Source organism: Canis aureus, chromosome 12 (genome assembly GCF_053574225.1).
Source record: "Canis aureus isolate CA01 chromosome 12, VMU_Caureus_v.1.0, whole genome shotgun sequence".
In the NCBI taxonomy this organism is placed as follows: domain Eukaryota; kingdom Metazoa; phylum Chordata; class Mammalia; order Carnivora; family Canidae; genus Canis; species Canis aureus.
The window spans coordinates 59,170,008-59,186,162 of record NC_135622.1 but is presented as its reverse complement, the minus strand read 5'-3'; positions in this window follow the sequence as shown (position 1 = coordinate 59,186,162).

Below are 16,155 nucleotides of genomic sequence, written 5' to 3'. Positions count from 1 at the left end.
CATTTTATGGGTAAGAAGATTGATGATGTGTATACATACAGACACTTCCTGTTGGCTTTTGGTTCTGTTTCTCCAGAGAACCCGGACTGGTCCACGTGGAACCAGAGTACCCGCTCGCTGCTGTCATGAGCCCCCACCGCAGCCAGAGCACCTGAAATGTGCCCTGGGCCACACCTCAGCAGCATAAGCTCAAAACTCCATCACTTTCCCGAGGAAGGAGAAGCACAAGTGGGTTTGGGGATCTGTGAAAGTGTGGGTTTTCTGGGGCCTTTTGCATTTTGTTTTAGGATCCTTTTTTTATTCGTATTGTACAAACCACACCGAAATGTCTGAAAATTCCACTTCTAAGTTGGCTGTGAGTCACCTGACATGGACAGTGGTAGGTGACAACTGAAGATGTTGATATTGGAGAAGTTATCCCGCTCAGAAACAGAAAGATCACTGTGCTGAAGGTGCCCTGTTAGTGATTGGATTCCTGGCTACTTAACCCCCCAGAGATGCCACTGAACACTTCTAGAAGCTTCTGCTCGTGATATCTGCTCCCATACCCTTTCTTTTTTCCCCCCTCTGTTTTCTTTTGGGTTTTTTGGTGGGTGGATTTAGATTTTTTTTTTTATAAGTTTAACTTTTTTATTTCTCTGCAGTGTTACATTATTTTCAGGTGTACAATATAGTGATTCATCACTTCGGTACATCACCCAGTGCTCATCACAAGTGTCTCCTTCATCCCCACCACCTAGTTAACCCAAACCTCCACCCACCTCCCCTCTGGTCACCATCAGATCGTTCTCTGTACTTAAGAGTCTGTTTCTTGGTTTGTCTCCCTCTCTCTCTCTCACTCTTTTTCCCTTTGCTTGTTTGTTTCTTAAATTCCACATATGAGTGAAATCATATGGTATTCCCACACCCCTTCTTCAACACAGCTCTGGCCTCACAATAGGGGCCTGGCCCTCAGCTGCTGGCAGAGCAGGAGATGCTGGGTTCCAAGGAAGGGGCTGACAGCTCTCAGAGGCCGGGGAGCAGAAGGGCAGGCTGGGAGAAATGGCCCATCCTCTGTATGGATGTCCGGATCGGCTTTGCCTTGCGTCTTCCTAAAGCTGACCTCCTATTTGACCCCTAGGGAGGCTGGGGTAGATTAGATCTGGGTGAGCCACAGAGATCACAGTGCCAGGGTACAGGAGGCAGGACTTGGGCCCAGAGTCAGAAGATGGAGCAATGGGTACAAAGCCAGAGGGGCTTCTAGTTAGTTTGTTTACTGCTCAGAACAAGCATGGGAAGTGAGTCCCTGCAGAGTCAAGGTAGAGAGGGGACTGCACCAACCAGGCGGCAGGGAGGGCGCAAACAGACCTGGGCATGCTGGGGGCAGGGGGAGCAGCCAGTCACTTCCAGACAGAAGTCAGGGGCTGGACCCCACAAGGACAGGGAGGGTGGTCCCAGGTCAAGTCACCTCCCTGGAGCCCCAACAGCTCATTTCAAACCAAGACCGGGCATAGAAGAGCTCAAGACAGCACACTGCAAACCTTAAACCCACCCCAAATTTGGGGTACATTTGCAATCAAACCCAAAGACCGGAATTTGGAAGATCAAAAAACTTGACACGTTTACCCAAAGTTGCTTTAAAGTCAGAAAAAAATGAGATTTGAGAGCAGATCATGAGCAGATGATGCTCTGTGTGAACAGCAGGATTCTGAAGGAGGAATGCACTCCTCTCTCAGGCCACCCCAAGGCCCCTGCAGCACTGCCTCCTCCCAGGGCCGAGGGCCCAGGTGTGAACCCCAGACAGCTCCAGACATCCGCCCACCCCAGCTGGAAGGGCACGTCTGACCCTCTGGGGCTGTTGGCTTCACTCTGGGCTGAACCCAGCCAAGACCAGAAGGAGCACAGCGTGCTGAGTGCACACCAGGGAGGGGAGGAAGTAGGCCGTCCAACTTCTGCTTCCCCTCCCCCACCGGCCTTCCTGGGGGGTGCTGGGGAGCCCGGCTTTCCCCTAAACACTCTGCCTGCGAGGATGCCAGGACGGATGACGAGATGACACCGATGACACCAGCAGCAGCTCAGTGGCCCAAGTTCCCTGCACTCCCAGACCCACCTGTCCGCTTGCCCCCCCCATGTCTCATCAGTGTCCTCCAGCCATGACCCCTCCCTGGACTGCAGTGACCAGTGGCCCCAGAGCTGCCAGTGGGGGGTGAGGGGGAGCCTGGGGCTGGGGCTGGCATTCCCAGGTGCAATCGGGGAAGCCCTCGGGGCCTCTGTTCCCTCCCATAAGCCAGGTTCTAGTCCTGACCTCTGCCCATGTCTCCCAGTTCCAGCAGCAGAACCAACAGCTCGGAGGTAAATACCGGTTTGGCACGCTGCACTAATGCCTTGTCCCTCTAATCCTTGAGCCAGCTTGGTGTAAGGTCATCCACATCTTCCAGATTTGGAAACCAGAACCCAGAGAGGTAGCCAGTCAGTGTCAGGGCCCCATCCGAAGCCAGGTCACCTGCCAGTGCTCGTGCCCCCCCACCTTAGAGCCTCTGGCCTTGAGCGGGAGCCCACCCTCCTCTGTTCAGGGTCCCACTGACTGTCCCAGAGCCCCCATGGAGCCCCACAGGCCCTCGGGGCAAAAACCTCTGGAACGATTCAGCCAGAACAATCTTGCAACCCAGAATAGGACTCTAGCAGGAGAGAGGCAGAAAGATGCCCAGGCCCCCCGCGAGCCTCTAGGCTCCCCTTTATCTGCCCCCCCTCAAAGTCTGGTCCCCTTCTGTTTATCTAACAGTCGCTTCATATTGGGGGGGGGGGCTGCAGGTTGAGCCCCCTGCCTGTCCTAGCCCGCTGGGCCAGCTCACTGTTATTCCCATTTCGCAGATGGAAAACTAAGGCGTGGAAAGGCTGCACGGACCCCCCAAGCGGGGGGATTAGTAGCACTAAGCACCGGAGCTGGGACTTGAGCCCAGGCCTGTGGCCCTGCAGAGAGCGCTGCCAGGTGAGTAGGGTCAGTGGGCCTCCTGCTTCTGGGACAGCCTGTCTTGCCTTGCCTTGGGCAGCAGCTGAGCCACGGGCACCGCCTCCTGCAGTGTTGACTCCTGAAGGGCAGCGTAGCGCCTTTTGGACTCTAAGAAATCGCATCCTCATCTACCTCCTTGGAGCAGTCGTGGGAGAGCTGGTTCACCGATGTGTTGACTCACACTTGAAGTCGGCACCGGCCACAGCCTCGCAGGGTCATTAGGCCACACACTCTAGCCCATTTCCTACAACCCCAGAAGAAGCTCTCACATAAAGCCGTCGGGCCAGCTGGCTGCAGCACAATCTAAGCTAAGGAGGCTTGCCTGATAGCTTCAGGACACCGGGCTGCTGGGGAGATGGAAGGCGTCGCTGCCACAGGACCGCAGGCGTCGCAGGAAGGGCGGGCGCTCAGCGCAGACATTATTTAATGCGATAACAGAACACGTACAACATCTTTCAACATCTGCAAGCCGAGAGGTCACAGTGAGGATGAGTCAAAGAGTGAAAGTGGCACGAAGGCTCCCCTGCGAAAGGACGCCTGTCCCTTGCTCTTCAGCTGGCTGCCCCAGAGCCTTCTCCCTGCCTCGCCTGCCTCTGTCACAGGCCTTGTGACAGGTACCGTCTCTCCCAGCAACTCAAGGTTCTTCACACAAAGCTTTCTGGCTTTCTGGAAGGGTTTAGAGGGAGTTGTTGCGTGTGCTTTTTAACGTTGTGATTCTGTATTGCTGAAATCTGGCACTCAATAAAATAACCGTGACTGTTTATTTGCCATGAGTCCTGATGTTCTGGAAGCTTCCTTCTTCTAAATGGAAGTTGGTTCTTATAAATATTGGGTTAATTAGCTGTGCTATCTGAAATAAATCATTTGCTGTTGGTTTTTATGGCGGTTAGCAGTTTGTGAAGCAATTTTTACATATATTTAGCCAGTGGCTGGAACATTATCAATGCGTCTAAGAGTTTATGGAATCGAGAATTGAGTTTATCCAATGTGATGTTCACAAGAGCCCATGAGGGGTTAGATTTTTGTTGGTGGGAGGGGCTGCCTTTCTTAAATGAAAAAATCCCGTATGCCCCATAGTGAGCAAATTTGTCACTCCAAATGTCATACCATCTCCAGAGGACTTGCCACCCATTACATAGAGCCCCACGCTCTCCAGACGTAACAACAGTCTATGGTTTTCTATACATTCATCCACAAATTTTTTCATTTACACAAACACCTACAAATACCTCTTTGCAAAGAATAGATGTGTATCATCATCCCGAGTTTTTGCCTTTTCGTTTAAATCAAATAACATATCATGTCATATTGTCCGTACAAAATGTGCCTTACTATGGCAGCATAATATTCCATTTTGCTGTAAAGTGAACAACCTTGCTCACCGTCTTTGCTCGCGTTGCCAGAGTATATTTGCAGGATAAATCCCCAGAATTAGAAATGGAAGCCTCAAAATATATGCCCTTGTGACGATGATATTCGATGTAAAATTACCAACCAAATAAAATGAAATCTGGACCAAATTATGCAAGTCTGAGGCCCACCACCAACAGTGGTAGAGAACCCTACTTCTTCACAACCTTGTCAGTACCATGGATGGCCAAACTGGCTCGTCTTGGCCAGTGTGATTGGTAAAGAAGGGCATCTCGATCTGATGTGCATTTATGAATCCGGGAAGAGGAGCATCTTTTCACGTATTCCCAAGTTACTGGCTTTTCATTTTGAAAAGTACGACTAGGTTCGATTGTCAAATATTCCTCAGCATAGCTGGGGAGCACACACTGCTGCCCGATGACAGCTCCAAGGTAGTAGTAACTCAGGAGAATTCCAACTTAATTTTCAGGCCAAAATGCTTTCTACTAAATCGTTCCTCACACGGGGCATCTGAAAGGAAGAGAAATGGCATTGACTTGCCTGGTAACTGCACTGAACACTCTCTCTTCCCTTTCTTCCCCAAAAGAGAGGGGCCCCAGTCACCCACATGTCTGCTCACCTTCATCAAAGGCACCTCTTTGGGAGAGCAGAAGAAATTGGGGGTGGAGGGGGATGGCCTTTGGAATCACCGCGTCTTCTCACCCCAACCGTGCAGGATTTGCCTCCTTTTGTTTTGTTTGCCCTGCTTCTCCTTTTAACATTTGAATTTCCACTCCACCTGGGTGATAACATTCACGTGGTTCAAAACTCAAAACAATATAACCAGGTAAACTTTGAGAACTCTGCTTCCACCTCATGCCTGATTACCACCTCGGCTCCCCCTCCCCTCCTCGTTCCTCCCCTTATAATTTCTCTTCCCTTTATAGTTAATAACTTCTATCAATGAAATCTAAGATTTCCTCTCATTTTCCAAATTTCAAAATATCTACTAGTGCATTGGGTTTTTCAGATGATCTTTGACTACTCCACCTCACCAGGCTCCATCCAGAAGGCACTTTCTTTCTTTCTTCTGGAAAACCCTGGAAGAGGGACCTCCAAAGTCCTGCCCAGATGTAAGAGCATGGGATAAAAGAAGAGGAGCCTTGGTTCAGCAACTATGAAATATTATTTTATATTATATACTTTATATATAATATTGCACTGGGTGGTGGTGCAGTCGGTTGGGCATCCAACTCTTGGTTTCAGCTGTGGTCGTGGTCCTAGGGTCATGGTTCCGGGGTTATGAGATTGACATATGACTCTTGGTTTCAGCTGGGGTCATGGTCCCAGGGTCATGGGCCCAAGGTCATGAGATGCAGCCCTACATCAGGCTCTGTGCTCATCGTAGAGTCTACTTAAGATTCTCTTCCCCCTCTGCACCTACCCCTTGTTCTCGTTCTCCCTCTTTCTCTCTTTTATCTCTCTCTCTCTCTCCCTCTCTCTCTCTCTCTCTCCATGGGTAAATAAATCTTTAAAAACAACTGTTGTAAGTGCCCATAGTTCCCAGCAGGGAAATTGTTACTTGGTGGCTGGGTGCCTCATCCCTGACAGCATTCAAGGAGACGCAGTCAGGGACACTGCCGAGATTTCTACACTTGTCAGAAGAAAGGAGCACTGCTTCTTCCACATCCACAATTCCATGCAGAAATCCACTCGTCTGCCTATTCAGCAGGCATATATATATAGAAAGCTTCCTATATGCCTAGCAACGTGCTAGGAATCACCCCGGTCCCATTTTGGCTTTCGCCAAATCCCAACTCTTTCCTGCATTCAGCAGGTTAGAGCCTGACAGCACATACAAGTCCAGGGCTGGCATGCTCAGCTGGGCAGGTTTTGTGACGCACAAATTCCCCAGCTACACGGAGGCCCTGACTCAGGCAGATAACCAGTTAGCAGACAGACAGACACATGCAAAAAAAAAGACCGTCATTAGATGCGGTGCAGGTGGGGAGCAGAATGTAACAGGAACAGAGCCTCGAGAAGAGGGCTCTTGGCTGAATCCTGAGCGATGGCCTCTCCTCATCCACATGTCTGAGTGGCCTCCCTGCTTATCAGGAGCCAGAAAGGTGGGATTGATGGCTCTCAGAAGGGACGGGCACTGCTGGATTCTGGGGCTGTGATAAGAGACGGGCCTTCTCTTCTGCGCTCTGCCTCTGACTGACTTTGGCCTTAGGCAGATACTCGGCTTCCCTTCCACAGCCTTCTCAGTGACCCCTGGCCCTGTCTCTCAATGACTCCCGACCCTGTCTCTCAATGACCCCTGGCCCCATCTCTCAATGACCCCCGACCCTGTCTCTCAATGACCCCCAGCCTCGTCTCTCAATGACCCCCTGACCCCGTCTCTCAATGACCCCTGGCCCCTTCTCTCAATGACCCCCGGCCCCATCTCCCAGTGACCCCTGGCCCCTTCTCTCAATGACCCCTGGCCTCATCTCTCAATGACCCCCGGCCCCATCTCTCAATGACCCCCGGCCCCTTCTCTCAATGACCTCCAGCCCTGTCTCCCAATGACCCCTGACCCCGTCTCTCAATGACCCCTGGCCCCTTCTCTCAATGACCCCTGGACCCTTCTCTCAATGACCCCCGGTCCCATCTCTCAATGACCCTTGGCCCCTTCTCACCTTGTGCAGGTGTCCAAAAATATGCACAGGGCTCTAAAGACTCCCTAAAAATCCATCCTCAGATAACATTCTATCACCCAGACTCCTGCCAAAAAAGAAAAAAAAAAGCCATAATTTTATGAGAGTCTCTCCAAAGATAGGTGAGATTCTAGCTGTGTGGAACCTGGAAGGCCAGAGGGAGAAATCCCAAACCACGGCAGAGCCTATGGTCCATCGAGATTCGTCCCACATTGAGAATTTGTCCCAGGATGCCATAGAAGGCACAGGCCACGAGCCATGGAAAGCACACGGAGGCATGTAATCTGGGCAGGGGCCATGCTAGATGATCTACATCCACTATTCTATGTGAGAGGTTTAAAATCACTGTTATGGGCTGAACCGTGTCCCTAACCCCCACTACCTGAGAATGGGACTATATTTAGAGAGAGAACCCTTAAAGAGGTAATATAAGTAACTTGAGGTCATTACAGTTGCCCCTAACCGGATATGACTGGTGTCCTTATAATAAGAGGAAATAAGGACGCCGAACCACACAGACCACGTGAGGACTCAGAGAGAAGGTGGCCATCGACCAGACAAGGAGAGAGGCCACAGGTGACATCCTGACCTCGGGCTTCCAGCCTCTACAAGTGTGAGACAATACATTTCTGTGTTGAAGCCCCCAGGACGCAGTATTTAGCTACGGCAGTGCTTGCAAACTCATAAACCATTATTTATCAACTCCACATTTTTCATCTTTTTCGAGCAATCCGTGGCTGCCCCTTATACAAGTAGAGTGAAAGTCCTTATAAGAGGCTCCCACATGTGCACAAGCACAAATACACGCCTGCGCCCATCCCTCGGGGAAGACAAGTCTGCTCCGACCAGTTCAAGCACTGGTTACAGTCCACGGAAAGTCCTGATTTATGCGTCACCTTAAGAGAGCTGAGCTCTTTGCAGTGTGACAAGAGGGGCTCAAGTGTCAGCTGACCGTGTGACTAAGCAGTCTCCGTGTGTTTCACCTTTTCCTTCTCGATGCCCACTTCCACCTGCCTTCCCTTCCCAGGGAGAGCTTTGCCGTGGCCACGTATTCAGAGGAGATAATAAACCTCCCTTGCCTTTTCAATAAACAACGCCACGCATGTGGCTTCAGGAGCAGATCTGTGCCATCCACAGAATGTGTGCACACCTATTTCCTGCCAGCTCCAGGTGCTCACGTCTGGTAGCTGCACCAGCTGGCTGGGTGGCGTCCACGCGGGCTGGGTCCCCAGTCGGGACCTTGGAGAAGGCCCGATGGAGTGGGGGTCCAAGCTGAGCCAGCACCTCCTCTGCAGCAGGGCAGAGAGCCCCGCAGCTCTTCCCAGAGCTCCCTTCACTTCATTTTCGTCTCAAAAGAACACCTCAGGTGCCAGGAGCTCAGAAGGGGCCAAAGGATTTGAGGCCACGTTCATTCACTGCTAAAGGCTGGTCTTTTCTGCGAGAAGCCTCTGTCCTGCAAGCAAGGGTCACAGATGAGCTGAAAGTAGATCCACCCACCAAAAATAGCAAGACGTTTTGCCACGGCCTTTTCCCCTGTTAAAGTCTCTACAGACGTCATTGGGTCCACCCGACAATGTGGGCATCTTCCTGTGTGTGTAGCTGTACCTGATGAAAACCGTTTCTCCATCCAGTGAAAACCCTTGAAAAAATAATACACCATAAGAAAATAAATCTTTCTTTTTCACGATGTTATGTTATTGAAAAAATAACAATAAAATGAATAAAATAAGAATCCAAGACTAAAATTGCCCTGCAGCCCATACCTTAATAAGAATTAATGTTTCTCTTTATTCACATTATTCTCGTCCATATGCACACTGAGTTTTCACATACCAAAAAAAAAAAAGACATAGTCAATAACAAGTAGTTTGTTTTTTCTCTTTGTAACAAATGTTTGCTTGGAAGAACTTGCGGGTACTAATACGAAAATGAGCAGAAAACACAAAGGGCGTGAGTCGCGGAGTCATCAGCTGTCATCAGACGGCCCAGGGCCTGAGAAAGTCCCCGCTGTGCCTGCTTGTCACACTCGAGGCAGGTGTTCACCACTGGATCCAGAACCGTCGCCAGAGTCTCTTACGACGTGGTCCACATTCGGCTTTCCAAGGCGTCGTGCCAAACATCCTCCCGCTGGATTATAAACCGAAGTTGCTAAGCCTGGCCCTACTTGAGAAAAGTTCACCCCCCACATCAGAAATCTTCCCTTGCGTGCGTCCCTCCTTCACCCATATCTGCTCCGCATGAGTCATGCGGCCTGCAAGCAGCTCAAGAGGACTAGAGGGTAAGTCTCTTCCTTCCCAGGACGAGCGGTTCCAAGGACTCTGACCTCCAGCGCACCGTGGTGAGCAGCAGCACAGAGCCCGGGCAGGGAGGGCCCGGCCGATCCTGCAGCCTCTCCCGGCGCCTGCTTCTGGCTGGAGCTTCCCTGGGAGAGGTTCCCTCCAGCTCTCGGCTGTGGTGCAGACAGCAATCTGGCAGTGAGGACGCGGCCAGACGCCCACTCACCCACTTGCTCCGCCCTCGGGCTGCACAGAGCCCACCCGCGTGCTCCTGGCTCCTTGGACCTTCCCGAGTAGGGGGCTGCAGCCCAGATGCCTGGCTCCATGCCACACTCCCAGACCCGCTCCAGCCTCATCATTGGGGACTGGTCCCCTGTCTGCTGTCCAGGCCAAGACCTGCTCCAGCCTCATCCTTGGGGACTGGCCCCCTGTCTCCTGTCCAGGCCAAGACCCGCTCCAGCCTCATCCTTGGGGACTGGCCCTCTATTTCATGTCCAGGCCAAGTCTTCAGCATGACTCAACCCTTAGCTTGACAAGAGCTCCCACTACAGCCCCCAGACTCCTCAGAATGTGGGGACCACGGCTCGGAATGGGAAGGAGGTAGGACGGTGGGCCGCAACCACATCCTGGGCTCCATGGCCAATTCCAGATCATTACAGCCCTAGTCAGATCTGTGAAGCTCCAGCCTCTGGGCTGGATTAAGAGGCAAACTTTCACACTTCAGAACTCAGAAGTATTCCAGAGTGTTCCCCGGGGACTTTTTCATTAGGCGCCCTACACTCTAGAATCTTTCCTATTTTTCCCCAAATAATGCTGTCACAAGGCCAAACACACACACACACAGACACAGGCACAAGGGCAGACACACACACACACACCCCTGACACAGAGACACACACTCAGAGACACGCACGCACACACACCTTCGACAAACTACGGGTGACCACGTGTCCAGAAATTGCAATATTCAATAAAGAAAAGGAAATTAAGTGCTTCTGATTAACCAGAGGAGGTGTGAAGGGGGAGGCGTTCTCCCGAATACGACTAAGTGTTCATTTTGTTCACAGGAACCTCAGCCACCACCATCCACATGTCCCAAGTGTAGCCTGCAATCCTGCTTCCCGTCCTCCGCTTCCCTCTTTCCTCCTCTCCTTCTCTCCCTCACCCAGAACACACAGATGTCTTGGGCATGTGGTCATCAGTCTCCCAGGAAAACTGCCTGACTATCTCGAGACACAGCTGGCACTTGGGGATCATGGACCATGGAGAAGAGGCTGATAAGGCTTATTCTGGAACCCGGGTTGCAGAGGCTGTCCTTGGAGCAGCTGGGAGACCCCTCGGGTCCTGGGCCAACTTGCCACCAAGAGGGAAGCAAGTGTGCTTGAAAGTGTGGGCCGTGTGTGCACGAGCCTGGGTGCATCCCGTGGTGCGTGGCCATGCGTGAGCGTGTTTACTGAGTGGCTCTGTGTGAACACACGTGTGGCAAGTGTGTAAGCATGTGCGTGGACAGCTGTGAACACGCCCTTGAGCATGAAGAGTGTGTGATGTGTGCTTGTGGGTGAGGGAGGCTGCAGGTGCAGGGGTTGGGGTGTCGATCTCTCAGTGGGGGAATCATTACACAGCGGGATGGGGGACAAGACAAAGTTCCTCTTCTCGTGCCCTAGCAGGAAAGGGCCATACGGGGTTCCCCAGCCTGAGACCAGCAGAGCTAAAGCTAAAATCAATTGAGATTACCTCCCTGGAGTCTCAAGGTCAGAGGGAAGTCCCACTGGCCGACCACCGGCCCACGAGGACCAAGCACAATTAGCAGATTGGTGAGGGGCAGAGAGACAAAGCTGATTCTGTGACCGGGGCACCAGTGCTGACCTATTAGTGAATCCCCGGGGCACCGAGTCCCCTGGCTCTGGAGGCAGAAGGTGGACCGGACCCGAGTCCCCCTCACCAGAGCTGTGGGGCCCTGGTCCAGTGAGTACACTCAGTCGGACGACCTGGGACGCTGCCAGGGAGGTCCATGCCCGGGAGCCTCAGGCCCAAGGGAGACGATGGAACCTGACCCATGACCCAGGACGGGTGAGTGGGTCAGGCCACACTGGAGAAAAGCCACCCTGCCCAACACATGGAGCTCACGGGGCCACTTAGGAGCCCTGCTGCAATGATGTGAGTCAGCACATGATGAATGAACCGTATATAATGGATACGGTACAAAAAATATGATGGATATACAACATCCCATGAATAACCAGTATATGGTGGATATACGACGTTCAAAACCAGTGGATACACCCCTTTGCTCTGCTCTCCGAAAGTAGAGCGTTCCTATGAATACGTCCACAATCCAAAATGGCATAAAGTTGGGACACCTGGGTGGCTCAGCAGTTGAGCGTCTGCCTTCGGCCCAGGACGTGACCCTGGTCCCGGGATCACGTCCGGCATCGGGCTCCCTGCATGGAGCCTGCTTCTCCCTCTGCCTCTCTCTCTCTGTGTCTCTCATAAATAAATAAATAAATAAAATCTTTTTTAAAAATATCATAAAGCAAAGAAGAGGTTACCATTAATTTATATGGAAAAATTGTTGAGCATTCCCAGACCCCAAAAATCACCTCTCTTAGGCTTTCCTGATACCTTAGAACACATCTTGCTAACAGATGCACAAAGTAAATCAAGATAATTCACAGATGCCCACAGATAACGTTCAAAGTTCTGGAGGCTGGACGCTGAGACACTGAGTGCGGGTCCCAGGGAAGACGCTTGGTGGGGCCACTCTCGTCACCCTCCTGATTTCTTCGGGTTAACAACAAAAAAGTACTAATGTACATCTTTCATTAGGTGGGGAATCCCTATATGATACCCGATGAAGGCTTGAACCCAGAGGCTGGGAGCAGAAATGGGAGGGTTGGGCAGAGGTGTCACGAGGTAGACGTACCCAGGACAGGGTCACTGGTCAACTCTCCTGGCAATGCTGTGCCTGCCTCCTCCTGGCAGCCTTCCCAGGAGCCCCCCTCAGTCTTCAGGCAAGGAGAATCCACGCAGGCATCACCTGCATACAGGGGAGCTGGCTTGTAGGAAAACACATCCCGTTCTATTCGGCTCCGGAGGAAGAACCAGAACGGACCACATTCTCCACCCCCTTGGCGAGGGAGGGCCGGGTTCAGAGGGTCCGGGGCTGGGCCACGCGTGCTCCCCAATGCAGACCACGTCGGGGAGGCCAGAGTTCAAGTCCCCTCGGGGCAGCCAATCTCAGGGGCAGGACTAACGTCTGTGTTTCTGGGTGCAAAGCTTTCCTCCTCCATCAGGTCTGCAGGACCCGAGCAGGATCAAAACTCTCAGGGCCGGGGACCACCCTCCACACACGCCTCCAAACGGAGGCGGAGAACCTGAGCCTTTTCGACAACCAAAGGAAGTAACCTCAGGAACCAGACACGTGCTGGTTACCCTCACAGGCTTTCACGGACCCCCAGGGGGGGCTGCCCCCCCGCTGTTATGAACTTCCCAAGAAAGCCTCTTCCTTTCTCACAAAGCTCCCCCAGGAGCGGGACTCCTCCTTCCCCACCCCACCCCCACTTCTCCTCCAAACCCACCAACCCTCCTCGTGGCCACCCCACCTGGACTCGGTGGGAGGGTCTCATGGTGACCACGGGAGAGCAGGTTTCCTGCTTCTGAGGTGCGGAGCACAAACACCTGCCCCAAGGCCAGCTTCAAGGGAAATGACTAGCAGAACATTCTAGACACCAAGAGCTCTCAGGGCAGCAGTGGATTCTTAGCAAAAGTCTTGGGTGCTGGGTCCTCCCACGGCAGCTGAGCTGGGCACCTCATGCAGTGGGTAAATCCACTACCCCCCTCCAATGCCCCAGGGATGAGAACCCAGCAGCTGGAGGACTTTCCAATAACTGAGAAGCTGGACGCACCAGTCACACTCTGAAATCCCCAAAGACCCACATTTGCAGTGTCGGTTAGCCATCTGCAGCCAATGGGGTGGGGTGGAGGGCTGGTTGCAGATGTGTGGTTACAGAACAACAAAATGGGGAGAATCTTCACCTCTGGAAGAACACTGCATGAGAAAAAAAAATAGACTTTATTTTTTTAACTGGGAAACTATGCCATATCCCTCTGTGCTCTTTGAACAGTTCACAGTTCAGAGACCGTGAACATGAATCCTAATACAGTTTAGCCTCATACACGTCTCTTCTTTTAAAGATAAGTTTTGAAACTTCATTCTCATGCAGTCCACATGGAGAATAAAGAATCAATCTTCAAATCAAATCTTGAATTTAAAAGTTAAAAATAGCAATAAAATAGAAGGTAAAGCCTTACCCTCCCCTAACTCGAGAACCATTCACCTGGACTCTTTGCTGAAACATTTAAAAACATTTGTGGGAACAAAGGTGTGCTTGCCCGGTGACTTGATCCTCACACGCTCCTGGAGGCGGTCACTTTCCAGCAGCAATGGAGCCCTCAAAATGTATACCCTCGAAATGTTCTAACCGTTTGACCCAGAAATCAATCTGCTGGGAACCCACACTAAGGAAACAATTCTAAAGAACAAATGGGCAAAAAGAAAAAAAAAAAAAAAAAAAAGAACAAATGGGCCATGTGCACAAATACACGCACTGTGGTGTTTTCTCTATGTTGAATGCAACTTAAGTATTCAACATCTGGACATCGTAAGTAAATTATGTCACATCAAATCCACATAATATTATACGGTGATTAAAATTATAACTGTAGTAACAAAGAAAAGGTTCTTGGTATTATTGTCATTGCATGATAACCTACAGAAAATATGTGACTACTAGACAAGGTCAGGAAGGCACTTTCCCAAAATGAAAGCACTGTCAAATTCATTTTCCTTTTACCCATGAAACTGTCCTTTGTTTTGCTCCAGAATATTCTCCCCCAGGGAACTACTATTATACCTGCTTTATTAAGATGCTGGAAATAGGAGTTTCCTCTTTAAAAATTATTGCCGAGAATTTATTCCAAGGAAATTATCACACATTCATTGCTGCACTGCTTCAATTTTTCTAGATGAGAGTAATCTAAATCACCAATAATAAAGGATAAAATAAATCGTATGTATCCAGGGGCACCTGGGGGGCTCAGTCAATTGAGTATCCAACTCTTGATTTCAGCTCAGGTCATGATCTCAAGGTTGTGAGATCGAGCCCTCCGTCAGGCTCCGTGCTCAGCATGGCTCCTTCTCTACTGCCTCTCCCCTTGCTCTTGTGCTCTCTTTCTCTCAAAATAAAAAATCCTATGTACCCAAACCATAGAATATTGTGCCTCTGATCAAAACTGTGATGTAGAGAAATCTTTCAGATATATTAGATGAATAAAGGAAGTTACATAATTGGTCGTAAACTCTGATTCTTCTTTTGTAAATTGTATATTTTGTCTTTAATCTCTTAACTTTTTTCTTTTATACAATAAAAATTATTTGAAAATGGAAGAAGTGTTCCCACCGCTGAGCCTAATAATCTAAGCATAAAAATGTCTAAGTTAAGAGTTAAAACTGTAAAGCTCTTAGAAGAAAACATAGCTATACATCTTCATGACCTCGATCAAATCAGGCAATGACTTCTCAACATATGACATCAAGAGCATCAACGAGCAAAGAAAAAAAATAGGTAAATTGTACTTCATCAAAATTAAAAACTTGTGCAACAAAGAACACCAACAAGACAATGAAAAGAGAAGATATTTACAGATCATGCATCTGATAAGGGTATAGTACCAGAATATATCAAAGAACTCCTACAATTCAAAACTGGAAAGAGGATCCGAATATACATGTCTCCAGAGAAGACATGCAAATGTTCAATAAGCACATGAAAAGATGCTCCATAGCATTAGTCATTAGGGAGAATGTGAATCAAAGTCACAATGATGGGGTAACTGGGTGATGGGCATTGCAGAGGGCACTGGATGTAATGAGCACTGGATGTTCTTCTTTTTTTTTCAGAGAGTCAGCAGTGCATTTTATTATACATCTTAGATTTATACATTTCATATATGCTTTTAAAAGCTTCAATTAACAGTTTGGTACAAAATAAAAAATATATATGCAACAGTGGTTCTCAGGCACAGAATTTAGGAGACTGGAGAAAGTTTTCTTCCTAACATATAGTGAATATTATGAACCAGAATAGTGGAATGTTTCCATCTGACCTAGCTGCTTTTTTGATTGAATTTTATTACAGTGAAAGGCTTTAGTAGGTATGATATTGCTAAGTGGAAACAATGAGTCTCAAGTTTATAACCTGTATTTTCTTGAAGTCTGTAGGACCTAAATAATTACTTTTCTCCTAATAGAACTCCAAGATCATCCAATGAAAATAATACTATCCATAAAATATCTGGAGCATCAGCCTAAGAACCACTGCCCATGGTTATCCAAGGTCTTCAGGCCTCACAGGATGAGGTAAAGGTATGATGGATTTCTTCTCAGTGTCTCTGGAGAGTGCTTTCCTCATATCATAGGCATCCTCGTCGGGCTCCCCATTGCGTTTGCGTAGTACTCTATGACTATCCTGTACATGCTGTAGCCCAACTGCTTGGACATGTTCACTGCAACTTGGTTAGATACTCTTACAAGGAGATCAACAAAAAAATCCACCCTTTCTTTCTGAAATCTCCTCTAATAACTCCATAAGTTTAGCAACCAAACCAAGGCGTCGAAATTCTGGGGGCAACAGAGAGAGCTGTGACATGCCCGTGCCATTCTTCCCTAGCTACTGAATCTTCCACTTTACCCATGAATGTTGTTGAAGGTCATCTCTCGTGAAGGACCGGAGCGTGGTCATCAGCACTGGGTGTTCTATGAATCACTAAATTCTACCCCTGA